At 43.1% G+C, this 15,870-nt stretch overlaps 1 protein-coding gene across 1 annotated transcript in view; it reads left to right on the top strand.

The window, feature by feature from the left end:
- The window catches only part of stk32a (serine/threonine kinase 32A), a 143,231-nt gene that overhangs the window by 33,218 nt on the left and 94,143 nt on the right, over positions 1-15,870 (top strand). The gene's annotated exons all lie outside the window — the stretch shown is intronic.

The following is a 15,870-nucleotide window of genomic DNA, read 5'->3' as shown; positions in this document are numbered from 1 at the left end:
GGTTCGCTCGCTGATCTGAGATCTAACTTTTACAGGCATTATTACTCATTTCTCTTGGCAGCGCTATCGCTGCACCCACAACTTTGTCCAAACGCAGTAAATGGTGCGTCATTAAAAGTGTCAGTTGCTTAAACCGAACACATTTCTGTCATTCAGATTTCTCTGTAATCGGCAAAGTCTTTAATTCCTTGTGTCAATCATGGTTCTATCAAAAGTCAATCAAAAGGTATGATTTGAAATGGAAGTGTCGACTTTTGGCTGCCTACACCACACTCCATAAGCGAGTCCATTCAAGTGCTTTTGGGGGAGAGAGACAGAGATACAGAGAGAGAGGACCGGGTGATTAGCTCGCAGGATTTATTGTTATTGCCCATCTTATTAAAAAGCCAATGCCTTATGTCTTTTTGTAAAACGTATAGCCTAGTGATTCATTAGGGTTTAAAACTTGGTATGGGTTCGGTATTGTGACAGTGTCGCTGTCTATGGTGCTTAAGCAGTCTACTACACTGTGATTATAGATAACGTGTTTGTGTCAGAAGAGCACATTTTGCTTCAAATGGCTTCTGATATTTGCCTTTAAATGGTAAGGGCTGCCACTGCGTGTTCGCAGCAAAATATAACACAGTTGTTGTTTGCTTTCTTTTTAATGTTTTTTGGCCGAGGCAGGGACAGCAGCGGGGTCCCCTACTCAAAACATCTGTCATCGACGGGCATTGCACTGGTCCCCAATATTTCTCTAATTTTCCTTCATCAGTCTGAATCTTTAAAACATGAACAGCTGCTCTCCCTATTGCTTTAGGAAAGTAATTGTAATTAAATGCTACAAAGCGGCTTTTGTACTTCATTGCATTTGACTACCTGGATCTCAAGCTGAGAAATAACTCCTTCGTTTTCTGCAGGAGGCAGGCAAATAAACTTCATTAGAAAAACACTTCCTGTTGACGCTTTTGTTTAAAAACTATGATCGTAAGCAGCTAGAGATTCTTCTTGTAATTTTACTGACAGGTCATACAGTATGAAAGACACACTTTATGCAAGCAAAATGTGAAGACTGGCAGCATGCACAAGATTTTCAGCACTGTTCTGTCCAGTGTTTTGGTTTGTGAGATTGGCTCCGGGTACACAGACAGACCCTTTATAAATAACAGAGTTAATGAAAATAATGTGTTACTGTACTGTATTACACTACATTTGTAAAAGTAACACACTATGACTTTGTTACTCATGCAAGTAATATTATTACAAAATGTGTGAAAGGCATAAAAGGTGTAGCTATCATAGAAGTCTCGCGTTTTACTACATGCTTGCTGTGCGACTTTGGCTCTGTCACCGAGAAAAATGATTCGGAAATATCTTGTTGGAAAGATCAGCAGTACAAGGAATAATATTCAGATAAGAGGTTAGTAGAGAGACATGTATCGCAGACTGTGAGCAGTCTGTGAAAATAGTAGATCTACAAGCTCATAGCATGTTGCGTTGAAGCATGTTGTGAGCTTGTAGATCGTCCAATTTTGCCAAAGAGATTTGGAGGGAAAAAAGGAGGCGGCCAAGTATAGACTCCTGGGGGACTCCGGTCAACAATGTCTATAGGGTTTAAGTGGTTAGAAAATAACTGCACAATGTACAAAGAATGTACACAGAACTGCACAATACCCTGCATTGTGCCAATGCAGTGTATGTGCAGGACAAAAGCATAATGCAGGTCTTTTACAGTGGCAGCACCACTGTAAGCAGCAGTCTACCTGATCAGCACTCCTACGCTGTGCTAGTAAATTAAAATGAACCAGCGGTTTCAGAAAGAGAGAGAGAGAGAGAGTGTGGATGCATAATGGCAGGTCGGTGTAAAGGAGAGCAGTCAATCCCACAGTCCCTGTGGTCCACTTTATGAAATACAGGCCTTCTAATGGTCCTTAATGCTCGCTAATCTAATTTTCTCCTCATATTCTCAAATTGTTTCTCTCCCGTATTATTCCCCACCTCCGTTTGCCAGGTAGGTAATGGACCTCTCAGTCTCATAACAACAGTTATTTTCGTGTCTCATGCGGCCTCCACAAGAAAAACACAACACACTTTTTTTTCTCCAGCCCTCGGAATTGCGGCGAGGTTTTTTGCCAATAAGATTAGATTATTTAGACACAGAATCTCCCTGGGTCTTCACTCTCTCTCACACCACCATCTCGCCAACCTGCCCTCCCTCCTTTCCCTGCCTCTCTCTCTCTCTCTCTCTCTCTCTCTCTCTCTCTCTCCCTCTCTCTCTCTCTCTCTCTCTGTCTCTCTCCATTTGCCTCCTGTTTTGAGAACAATTCATTATACCCGGCAGATATTGGCAGAGAACACTATGCCCGCATTGATAGCAAAATATCTTAATTACTAATTTGTATTAGCATAAGCCGCCCCGGAGTGGGCGAGGATGTAAGGAGACAGGGGAGGAGAGAGGAGGAGAGGAGAGGAACGGTATAGTACAGTAGTGAACTGTGCCAGTGCTCGCCTGCCTCCCGTCCTGCTTGCTTGCTAGCTTGATTGCATGCTGCGTCATGTAATACAGCCAATAAAGGAAGAAGAAAAAAGAAAACAGTCTGGGGTTAATGCTTTTGGCAGCGATTAAAATGTCTTGGGCTGGGGGAGATATACCCTGAAATTGTGCTTGGGTCAGCTCTGTGTGTCTTCTCTTGTGCTGTCTGTCTGTCTGTCTGTCTGTCTGTCTGTCTGTCTGTCTGTCTGTCTGTCTGTCTGTCTGTCTGTCTGTCTGTCTGTCTGTTCTCTCTCTCTCTGGGCTGGTGCATGTTAAGTTTGTCCTGAGAGAAGTGTTCAAGGTCAGATATGGAGAGACGGCCTTGCAGGCTTATGCAATGGCTAAAATGTAACTTAGATACCATGTTATGTAGTCAGATGCCAGGTCACTGCTGACCTGGCATCCTACAGTGTGTATGGTTTCAATGTATAGGCTGACGATAGGTTCTTTGTTTACTTATGTATTAGTTTATTATTAGATTGCTATTTCTATGCATTTGATGTATTATCTTGTGTTGTCCTTGCTTACTGTAAATCGCTCTGGATTAAGAGCGTTTGCTAAATGCCTAAATTATAAATTGAGAGAGAGAGTGAGAAGGATGGTGTAGTACTGGGCTGGAAGGGGCTAGCCTGAGGAAAAGAAAGTAAACTTCCCTTCCCTTCGATCCTCTCTCGTCCTCTTCTTTCTCACTCTCTCCCTGTATGTCATCTCTTCCCTCATTTTCTCCATTAATCTCTCTGTAGTCACTGCAGTTGTCATTCTGTCCCATAGCTCAGGTGTCTATTCGCTATTCGTTATGTGCCAATTAAAAACTGATGCATTTACCATCTGCTGGATTTTCAGCTCCAGTCTTCCCTCACATGTCATTTAATAACACAGCTAGGGATGCTCCGATTTTTTCCAGACCGAGTACGAGTATGAGTACTTAATTTGAGTACTGGCCGATACCAAGTACCGATACGAGTCCTTTTTGTTTTTGTTGAGTAAACACTTATTTTACCCCCTTTTTCTCCAATTTAATTTCATTGTTATGACTTGCACTTATAATGATACTGTAATGTTCAATTACCACAATAATAAGTCGGGATAGGTATCGCCTGCAACCTCAGTATTTGTATCACGATACAGAGGCCACGATACGATACATATCGCGATATATGTTGATATCCAAATAATAATAACCCCCCCCCCCCCCACGTGTAAAAAAAAACAAAAAAAACATTATTCCTTAATAATTCTTGTTAAAATTGCGTTAATAACTTAAGCTAGCTGGCTCTAACCTGGTTCCATACCATAGACCCCGCCCACTCTCTGAGTGGACTGCATCTCAGTCTGATAATCAGGCTAAGCTGGCTCCAGAGCCGGGTCCGTCTGTGAACCATGATCCCTGACTGGGAAGGTGGATAGAACTTTCTGTTACAGTAAAACCCATCTAAAAGTACCACACAACTGATACTACTGTGACCGAAAGTTAGAAACTCAAAGTGGTTATAACGTTGAGGCACAGCTGTTGTTGAAATGTGCCGGTGTCTCAACACCACAAACTTGCATTCCAATGGTATGTGCAAAATAGTTTTTGCTGTACTTTCACAGTACTTGCGCATATAATGTAAAATCGACAGGCTTCATTGTCTCCACCAGGCCGAATAGAAGGCATGGCAGAGACTATGTTTTGCACCCTGTCCGTCCGTCCGTCCGTCCGTCCGTGCGTGTGTGTGTCATTGTGTCTGTCTGTGAGCAGCTAATCTCTGGCACCGTTGGGCCGATCGCAGCGAAAATGGACACTCCCTGGATGCCAGAGCAGAACCTCTCCCCACAAATTTTTCAGATCGGCCTGTTAGCGCCACCAGGAAGTAGATTTTTTAAAACGAATTATTTCGTATTACTCCATTTTTGTCCAAACATCACGCAAATCGGTATCTCTATAGTCATTAAACAAATCGTGTCTTTCCGATTTTTCATATTCCACCCTGATTGGCTAAGATTGGCTTCCAAAGTTTGCAGGAGTGCTTCGTTTTGAACATAATGCCTCAAATAATGAACGCACATTCCCACTAGGCCGAGGAAGAAATGGCACTTGAAATATTTCAAATCAGCCTCATGGTGGCGATATAATAGGCCGATTTGCGTTTTGGGGGGAGAGCTGTAAGGGGTTAAGTGTCTTGCTTCACGGACACTTTGACACGTAGACTGGGTGAGCCGAGGGTCGAACGTCCGATTCCCAGATGGTCTCTCTACCCACTCAGCTACGTGCCTTGAATCTCGTGCAAGGACTAACCTCTGCAATGTTATTGCCAAGGCTTCTTATTGAAGTGCCAGCATTAGATGGGCAGATCTTTGTGCCTTTGTACCACTAAATGCCAATCTGTAAGTGGAGCCCCTCACTGGCACCACCTGGCTATAGACACCCAATGCCAGGGTTACTGTACTCACAGTACTGTCAAGGAGAGAGAGACTCGGAGAGAAAGTGCGCGAGTGCGTGCGTGTGTGGAGAGAGTCAGCAACTCATGCTATGCATTCTCCTAAGCGCAGACGGGCTGTTCGTTAGGGTCCCATTGAGTTTTTCCACCACTAGGTATTTTCCCATGCCCCGTCAGTGATTTTCATAGATAAATCAAGGGTTTGCATAACGCCATCGTGAATGGATCGAGATGTCTTTGTGTCACATGCACTGCCTTCTCATCCATGGGTTTTAGTTGCTCTGTTTGCTGACGCAGGGGAAACCGTATTGAGTGAGGATGTCTTCTTCTAAGTACCGCCGTACAGTAAATGCAGAGAATCCAATGACTGCAAGGTGTGCATCATGTCCTCTCTGTGAGCTACATGTAGGCATGATTTGTATGTGTGTGTGTATGTGTGTGTGTGTGTGTGTGTGTGTGTGTGTGTGTGTGTGTGTGTGTGTGTGTGTGTGTGTGTGTGTGTGTGTGTGTGTGTGTGTGTGTGTGTGTGTGTGTCTGTGTGCGTGCACGTGTGCGTTCATATGAGCGTGCGTGCGTGCTCTACCAAAGTAAGAACAATGATGCTGCTAAAATTCTATTTACACTTTATTGCATTGTCACTGGGTACATATAAAGCATTATTCACATTTACTGATTTTCTTTGTATTTGTTTTTATCAGGCATGGTCATTGCTTCTGACTTGTTAAACAATACAAGAGCTAGTAAAACTGTATTAGCTATAATGTTGTTGACAAACATGAATAAAACTTCTAAAGCTATGTGCCAGTCTTTTGTTGAAGATAAAAAAAAACATGGCCATCTATAGGGCACACTACTGTTTTTGTGAATCCCTTATTAAGTATGCATGTAATGTCCTCAGTGGGAGTGAAGCGTCATTACATGCAGTGCTGTCCATAAGCACTATTATGTGCCTTTTGCAACTGAAATACCAGTAGGCCTACACTGCTAATCTGCTCAGTGGCCTTGTGGTTAGAGTGTCCGTCCTGAGATTGTAAGGTCGGAGTTCAGTCCCCCAGCCGACTCATACTAAAAACTATAAAAATGCCTCCCTGCATCTCAGCATCAAGGATTTAAGAGTTGGATTAGGCGTTTGTCCCTGCTACATACTAGCGTCATGTGTATACTGGTACATCATGCCTGAGAGATGTACTTGTACATCAAGCCGCCTCATGCTACATAAACAGGAGATAGGCTCCTGTCCTTTGGGCCACATGGCTTGAGAACCATTGGCACATAAATTACTGGCATAGGCTCTCCAAGAGTAATTCCCCACATTTCCGTCCTTAACGGTTAAGTCCTGTCATGAGCCTGTTCCCACGTTAGATGAATGAAAAGTGCCTATAAGCATCTGAGACTATTTATTTGGGGATGATAGAATATGAGTTTGGGATATCCATCTGCAGGCTGATAACCAGCTAATTAACTTTCATTTAATCCAACTCTGCTCTGGCTGCAGATCTCTCTCTCTCTCTCTCTCTCTCTCTCTCTCTCTCTCTCTCTCTCTCTCTCTCTCTCTCTCTCTCTCTCTCTCTCTCTCTCTCTCTCTCTCTCTCTCTCTCTCTCTCTCTCTCTCTCTCTCTCTCTCTCTCTCCTACTTATATAACTAGCATCATAGTTGGAAACTCCAACTCCATGCATGTGTAGCAGTAGTGACTCAGAGCCTCTACCTGATGGCCAAAAGCCCCTTTGGGCTAGTGATTAAGATGTTCGCTTTCCACGCTGGAGACCTGGGTTTGAGAGAGAGAGAGAGAGAGAGAGAGAGAGAGAGAGGACCCCTGATCGGGTTTCCTGGTGGAGGGAGGTCAAAAGGAGGGTGACTGTACTGTAGCAGTAGTGGTTCAGAGCCTCTGCCTGATGACCATAAGTCATCGTTACACATGTAAAATATTTTTCAACTAAACTCCTACTGTAGCTACGGCCATATTGCTCGTTTGGATAGCAGGATGTAAGATCATGTAACCTTTACAGAACTACGTAGGTTTCTTAGTTTTACATAATAGTCCTGATATATCACTGTCAAGTAAACTTTGCTAACATTCATCTCCAAAATGTTGTATAGCAACCAGAGGCTACTGACTAATGTACCATATCTCATTACCTTATTATCTCTATGAAGCATAAAAAAGAAGAAAACTGTTTGTGGAGAATTAACCATTTAAACCCTATATACTTCGTTGACCAGGGACTCTATCCTTGGCCCCCTCATTGTTTCCCTCTGTGGAGCAGATTTTTGAACCAGCGCTGAGTCCTGCGGCTGCGCTCCGCTGCTTAATGCACTCGCACTGGCACTTATGTACACTGACATGTTTGATATGTGCTGCTAAGGGGCATGTCTCGCTTGCACAAGAGACTATACGCACTAGGGACTGTGTTCATACCTGCTGCTATTTCTAACTGCCTCATTGTATTGCTATTTTAAATCTGCACCTTATAGCCTGACATTGCTAGTATTACATATAGGAATAATTGACATATCTGACTTGCTTCCCTTGTTTCTTTCCTTCTCTTTAACCTTGTCTTGAAACTGCAAATGTTGGGAGCTTGTATGAATTTTAGACACTTTTTACACCTTTAAACCTGTGATATGACAATAAAGTTGAATCTGAATATCTAGTTAATGGACTAAACCATCGGTAGCTCATTAACCATCGGTAAGGTCCTTTAAGCCCGGAACTCCCAAACTCAAATGCTAGTACAAAGCAGGTTGGCCTGTAGTTTGAAAGGGATCCAGTCATGACATAAATCCTGTTACATCTTTAAATCCTCAAGTGAGGCCATCTGCATCACTTGGGGATTAAAGAATGTAATCATATTCAAACCTGGGGGCTGCCCAGTAGTCTTCTACTGCTAGGCACTGAGCCTACCTGAGCTTTCCAATCCTCACTGAGCTTTCCACCTGAGAAATTGGGATGTTGGTTGAAGGTTATGCAGTTCACAGCAGCCCCAAACGCAGAACACAGACACAGGATATAAGGTAAAGCAGTGGTTCTCAAACATTTTCATGTCGAGAACCCCCAAACTTGAAGTGTTGGTTGCAAGCTCACGCGATGCGACGTTGCAGACTGGCAATTTTGTAATAGCCCAAGTATAAAGGTTTAAAATGGTGACGCTGATTTTGATAATATGAACTAATTTGCTGAGAGCCACTGAGGTAAGATTTAAGAAGGTTTAGAAACGGCTGTTGAGAAACAAAGATGAATGGCGTGGCAGGCTGAAATGGCAGGTTGACTGGTGGCAGGCAAGCTGGTATGCAGGTTAGCAGGCGAGCGAGCAGGCAGGCAGGGAGATGAGGAATGATGCACTGAAATTGAAAAAAAAAAAAAACGATCTGACGAAAGTGTTTGGTGAAGAGCCGGGGTTTATATGCCGGACAGGTGATGGATGGCAGATGTGTCGGCTGAGGGAGGATGAGGGACCTGATTGAAGGCAGGTGTGCAGGATGCAGGTGAGTGAGCAGCAGGGTGAGGGATAGGACCACACGCACGCACGCACACAGGCACGCACGCAGGCACGCACGCATGCATACACATGCACGTGTTTGTATTGCTATATGCTATATATTATATACTTATACTAGCTCAACCCTAAGCCCTAAATGTCTAATCCTAACCCCGACCTGAATCTTTTACTAATTGTAAGTTTAACTCAACATTTTTTTTATAACCATTTCACTTGAGGGCCAGGAAAATGGTCCTGGACTATTTCTCAAATTCTACTATACTCGTGAGGACACACACACCAACAGTGGACACGGTGAGGGACACGGGGAAGATACAGGGTCACGTGTGGGGCCGTGACAGATGGTCGCTCGAGGGCAGTTGTTGTAGAGGCAGGGGAGAGTTATTCATTCTTTTTTTGTTTGCCCATCTGGTCCGGGAATTCACAATGAATCCTTGTCGTGAACCTTTAGGCCAGTCCTGTCCATAGCGAGAAGTGACTATCTGGGACCTTTTGTAAGCTGAAAGAGTCTTGTATTATGCTTAGGCCTAAATTTTTCTTGCCTCAGGAAAGAGGTCTATTCATTTGTACCAAATGGTGTTATTATAAGCTTATGAACTCTGCGTAATTCATTTTCTTTCTGTGTCCATAGAAAACACACAGGCGACTTCTTATTGTAATGTTGGGAGAAAAGGCTTGAAAATGCTGAGAGGGCGTATGTATGATACCTTTTAAGTCTGAAGAGTTTGGCCCCTCATCAGCCCCTGCTATGATGTAACTTCTTTTGGTATAAAGTAACTTCGCATTTGTGGTGGAAATGGCGTTGCACGCATGGGAACGGCGTTCCCATAGCAACCGTTGCGGGGGAACGCTGTGAACACGTGTGGGAACGCTCTTCAGATTGTCAAAAAAATATATTTTCGCTCCCGTTTTAGGATTATTACGGTCATTTCCGGGTCGCGTGGCCAAATTATTAGTTACGTTTGGTCCGGACCAAAGTGCCAGGGCTGAATTTTGGTCCCAGACCAGCCCTGCCCTGCCCTGCACCAGCCCTGCACCCTGCAGGGCTGAGCCGTGGGTGTGTTTGTCAACACACGCACATGGCTCTGAACACAGCCAATAGGCAGCCGTAATACTGCAGGGTCCCCGCTTTCCACCTATGGTTACAAAAATGTCTGTGAGACATGAAGCCATATGATATTTTTTGTGTATTATGATTATTATGAAATATGAATGTTTTAAATGTGTGTTTGTGTGGGGGGGGGGGGCTCCAGGAAAAAATAGCTAGTTTCAACTAGGCTACCTGGCTACTTCTATTTCCAGTAGTATTTCACACTTCAACACTTTTCAAGTATAGATTTTAAAAAAACTCTTATTTTGAAATGCACATCGCTTTGAAAGGAAACAGACTTCTGTGGCCGCTTGCTTGACGACGTAAACCCTACGTTAGTGCACACTGTGCACTAACGTAGGCTTTACGTCGTCAAGCAAGCACTGCACACACAAGGTAAACAAGGCTGCTACACACGACGTGGACATATGGAATATAAAGACTTAAAGTTTGGGGCAAAAGTTCATATTTACCACCATGCTCTGCTCTCTGAAACCAAGACAATCTTTGCAGAAGGTGAGTAAGTAATTTTAATCTAACGCTGACAGTGAGAGTGGTGGAAAGTAACTAACTACATGTACTCAAGTACTGTACTCGAGTATAATTTTAAGGTATTTTTATTGAGTAATCAGGGGCACCCAATCGAAAAAATAAGAATTAAACAACCTAACCCTAACCCTAACCCTAAACCCGAATTAAAGTAACAAAAAAACGAAAATAAAGTACCCTAACCCACGAAATTAACCGCAAAAAAAAAAGAATTAAATAACATAAACCTAACCTAACCCTAACCCTAACCCCGAAATAAAGTAACAAAAAAAACAATATAAAGTACCCAATCCGCGAAATTAACCATCTAGTTGTTGTCTAATATAATCCACAAAATACATTAGTATAAACCCATTTTGTTTGATTATTTTATTAGGCAGAAATAGTTTTTTGTGATAATAAATTGGTAAAATCAGGCAAAAATATGAATTAAATAACATAACCCTAACCTAACTCCTAATCCTAACCCTAACCCTAAAACCAAAATAAAGAAACCAAAAACTGGAAAAAAAACTAACCCAATCCGCCCAGAACCGCGGAAAAACAGACCCAATCCGCCCAGAACCGCCAAAAAATCGATCACAAAAATCGGTCACACATGCACGCGCGCTGCGCGCGCGTGCATGTGTGACGAGTAGGGTTCCCAAAACGAATCCAGTCCATTTCCACCAATAGGACCTTCATAAGAACATCAAACATTGTGTCAAAAAAGCTGCACTTGCTTCAGGCAATCCTTTTTTTGTTACTAGTTATTATATCATCCTTTTAATGCATTTGGCATGAGTTGAGAAGAAGTTGCTGAGTTGTATTATGCCATTGAGGTTGATCTCTCTAAGCAGGACAAAAAGTACATAATATACTTCAGAAGTAAATTGATTGGACAAGCAACTGAGCAACTGGTGGAGAACCAGTTGAGAACCATTGCGCAAATACTGATAAGTATTTAAGTATTATAATAAGATTATTGGCCGACGATGGCTGGCAGAAATTCTTTATTTTACTAATGCCAATACTAATAATAAGTTCCCACACCATTGCAGCCCTAGGCATGAATACAGTCTTTCACAGGCATCAATGGATAATGGATAATTCCTTTAACAGGTCCGTTCATGAAAGTCCTTGCGGTCTTGTTTCCAATGAGGGCCTGTGAGCAATTAGGGGTTAAGAGTCTTGCTCAGGGACAAATTTCATTTCATCGACACATTTGCTGGCCTGGCCTGGAATCGTACCTGGGGCAACCAGGGCCTCTGGCTCCCTAGGCGGGCTCACTAACCACTCAGCTATGGCCGCCCCCCCCAATACCTCCTGTACCAGCTCACAATGCTCAGCTCATATCAGCAATGTCCCTTTGTTCTTTGCAGTCATCAATGGGTTTCCCCATTGCTGAGTCCAAGTGTATTTGGCCAGCTTGTCAGCCTTGCTGAACTAAAAATAAAACATTGATTATGTATCGTTGCTTTCCGGCAGAAACCTTGTATCTCCACATTTCGTAAATGAATGCCCTTACTTTGTCGTACAAGAGTATCACACAAAATTTGGGAAAATAGCCGATCTACAAGCTCACAGCTTGTAGATCTGCTATTTTCACTATTTCTGAGCATGTTTGAAAGTGAAAGTGGTTAAATATGTCTATTAAATGGGTTTATAAATATTTAACCTATGCAGCTTGTGACCAAATAATACATTGGATCCACTGGAACACAGGTTCTTTTTTTATCCATTTCCTGAATAGCTTTTGGACATACTGTACAAGGTGTCCGTTCTGACAGCCACGATATCCAATGGAGGGAGCGCGAGAGAGAGAGAGACAGACAGACAGACAGAGAGGGAGGGGGAGAGAGTGCTTCCAGATCTGCTATTTCCGGCACGTGAAAGTAGAGTGTGGTTTACATTAAAGCAGTAGAGTGTGGTTCGGTGGGTCGGAGGCAGGAAGGGTGCTGAGGTGGAAAGAAAGACCCAGGTGTGACTTATCACACATTATACCCCCCCCCAGATGAGAAGATTCATGGTGTGCTGGGCCTGTTAGTTATTACTGAGTGATGCCTGCTGTCAATCATAGGGAGACGTTGTGAGGAGGGAAATAAGCGGGCCAACTGCATCGATCCAACGCTGCCCTGCACAGAATGGGTGACTGTTCAACCGTGTCTGTTTCTGCAGGGCCAGAGACTGTCTGTGTGTGTGTGTGCGTGTGCGTGCGTGCGTGCGTGCGTGCGCACGCTATATGCATCCACTGTAATCACATAATTGCAATAAATTGTGGTGAGTGATTGTGCTCAACATCCAGCTCTTGTGATTAGCTAATGCTGTTGAGACTTTCTCTCTTGTATTTTTTTCTGTCCTAGACGTGCAGCTTCTCCACTCAGAATGTATATTAATCAGAGGAATGGAGGATGTTAATCAAAGCACGAAACCAAACACGAAAACCAAAACTTCAGAAGACGAGGAAAATCCTGGAAAGTGCATTTCAAGGGGGATATTTTTAGGACTAGGAGTTTGGTTTAGATTTTGGTTAGAATTAGAGTTACAGTAATTTAATATTTAGAGGAAGGTATATGATTAAGCATATTATATTGTATTTACAGCCTGGCGCCTAAGAGCGCCATCTAGAGACGTTTTGTCCAGCGTTGTGTACTTCCATCTCTCCGTCCGTCCGTGTCTGTCCACGGCTAATTTCCCAAACACAATTAAATCAGTGTGTCACAGCCTGGTACTCTGACAACGGTTACAACTGGTATAGATAAGTGAAGGGTCATGCGTTCCGGTGGGCACTAGTATTCATAAGCTCAGATCCACCGTCTCACCAAACTCCATATTTGGGCAAGACTGATGTCATCAATATGACATCCTGGTTTGCAACACTCACTACCAAATTGTCCTAGTTTTGTCACCAAAGTTAAAATTATAACACTTGTTTTGAGTGCTTACATTGATGTTTATCTCGTTCTGTTCTGTGCAGTCACTAGGTGTGCTAAGTCGCCCAGCATGATGAAAACATCAGGTGAAAATTTGATTTAGAGATTTACACACTCACAACACGTCGCATTGCGATTAAGATCCTGTTTTTTTTTTTTTACAACAGGGTCACCCTACGTTGAGTACTATGGAAATCAATGGAAGGTCCTCACAAGTATAGTAATATAAAGCAATGTGAATTAGATCCGAGTTGAGATTTGCTCAATAGTGAAGAAAAACTAAAACATTTCTTCACGCACGCAACCTAACTGGTTGACCAAAGCTTTGGCGTAGCACACAAATACCTTCTGAGGCTACAAGTACAGTACTTGGAACACGCCTCCTACCGATCAATAGTGTTTCTGATTGATCCAGCACTTATACGGCAGCATCCCCATTGGCACTGAACAAGTTGCAACCCAAACAAATCTCTCTAAAGCACCCCCCCCCCCCCCCTCCATTACCATTAGCTTTATCGAGGGCAAACAAGATCTGTGTTTTTTTTTTAGGACACACGTGCCATTCCTTTTTGAACTTGGGTGCTTTCAAGAGACTTCCATTACTAGCATGGCCACCGGTGCCTGTGCCGCTAAAAGCACAGTATGAGCCGCTCTCCCATCAAACTGTCTGCCCAGGAGCCAGTCGGAGGTCACGTTGAACTGCATGTGTGGTAGAGCAGAGAGAGACTGTGAACTAGAGTCTCTGCTGATGGGCTGAGCGATAGCAGCGAAGTAGGAAGGGAGAGAGAGAGATTGTGGGAAAGAGGCAGAACATGAGGGAATTAACCACTTTGAAAGCGCCATCCCTATTTTGGGCAGGCGGAAATAATTAAAACGAAAGTTGACTGTGGCCATTTTCCCCCAAAATGAATACATATTTTTGGGATATTTGTTTGTTTATATTTTGCCTATAAACATTACAGAATGTACCTGAAAAATATTCAAAAATATTATATATGTCACTGTATCGTGTAAGCTCAAATTGGAGTTTGAAATGCAGCACTTGTAAGGAACTGTTTTGTATTCAAATTCAGCTCATCGTCTGCACAACCCCACAGGCCAGAATAATGTCTGACTGTCACAATCTGCTAACGATCTGCCCCTGTTCTGGCTACCCTGCCCCTGTCATGTGCTACTGTTGCCCTGTTGTGACTCTGCTCCTGCTCACCCCCACCCCTCTCTGTGCGGACTGATTGTGAGACTGGTTCCACCTGGGGTTCCCAGCGGTGACTGTTTGCGCTAATTGAGACTGTGGGTATTTAATGGGTCTGAGTGTTTGTTGAATAGAGCATCGCAGTTGCGGCCACTTCCGGGTTCCACTGCAAAATACTCAATGCATTTTTCCCATTGACATTTCCGAAAATATTGATATCAATTATTTTAAGCCTAGAATCAAGCCATCCAGGGTCCTGGTGAATCATGACCATAAAACGTTTGATTCTGTGAAAAAACTTTTTTGAAAACGGCAAAACAAAGGGTATTTATTAAATATAGTATATCATATAATTAAATATAAAATAAAATAAATCACAGAAAAAAATGTTTTATGGTCATGATTCACCAGGACCCTGGATGGCTTGATTCTAGGCTTAAATTAATTGATATAAATATTTTTGGAAATGTCAATGGGAAAAATGCATTGAGTATTTTGAAGTGGAACCAGGAAGTGGGCGGGAACTGCGATGCTCTATAGAGGCTATGCGCGTGACATCATCGTACCCGGAGGTTATGCAGGAACGCCTACTGAGTGGCAGAAAACAACCTTCTGGCCTTGACAGCCCATACATCCAAACAGAAAAGTCTAATCTGATTGTATTAAACAACGTTAAACTCACCAACATGGCAGCTGTACGGAAAGCTTGAATTATCCTCTTTCTATCTGCAAAGTTTTCATAAAAATCCACCGTAGACATGTTATGAGCTACTTTCTGTCAATACATTCTGTGCAGGTGATTCTTTTTGTGTCAGAGTTTGGAAGCGCTCGTTTTCAATAACCCAACGTCCTGCAGCCTCCTGCATTATGTGCAATTTAGAAACAGGTGGTACACAGGACCGTTGAGTGATTTCCGACGAGCGCTTCCAAACTCCAATGCTCCATGCTGCTCAATGTTTTGCCACTTTTGCCAAAATGATACATACTCTCTATTGCTTGTTCGTTGTCGATGTTTCCCAGGATCTTGTTCTAGTGTGGTTATTTAAGTTACAGTTTTGATCCCTCTGTGAAGGTGTACTTCTGTTCCTGTTTACCGTATTTAAGTGAAGTGTGATTCTACTGTGCGTTCCTGCATAATGGGTCCTGTCCCTGAGTCCTTTCCTGACACTGACACTTTCCCTGCGTGGTATTTACGTTCTATCGCGGCCTGTGCCGTGCATATGGCACACTGTGGAATCTGCACTACTTTATTGTTTGTGAGGGAATCATTTGTGTCAACTATGCCTACATGAATCACACCAAAGTGTATGTCATGATTGGAATACATTTTTAATATCAATTTCACCCAGCTCCTTGGATATGACTCCAGGTGCAATGGATTGGATACCTTGATTTTAAATGCTTGTAATTATGACACAGTCGTAACAGTGCGGGTCCAATCGAACAAACTAAAGGTCATAGGAAGTCAGAACAATGTGATGTTGGAAAAAGTAATTACTGATGCATCAAGCGGCAGAGATACGGTAGTAAATTACTAACTTCTAGCCACAGGTGCCAGAATGGCAAACAACGTGGAGGAGATTTAATGGTGGCCTGTGGCCCCACAGGCCAGAATAATGTCTCAAATGACGCATTCTACCGTGGCCTGGCTGTGCATATTGTGCCACACTGTAATCTGGGCACACTGTGGAACCTGC

This window comes from Gymnoscopelus braueri (genome assembly GCF_963280865.1).
Source record: "Gymnoscopelus braueri genome assembly, chromosome: 8".
Taxonomy (NCBI): domain Eukaryota; kingdom Metazoa; phylum Chordata; class Actinopteri; order Myctophiformes; family Myctophidae; genus Gymnoscopelus; species Gymnoscopelus braueri.
The sequence above is the reverse complement of the archived record's forward strand: the minus strand, read 5'-3'. Positions and strand labels throughout refer to the sequence as shown.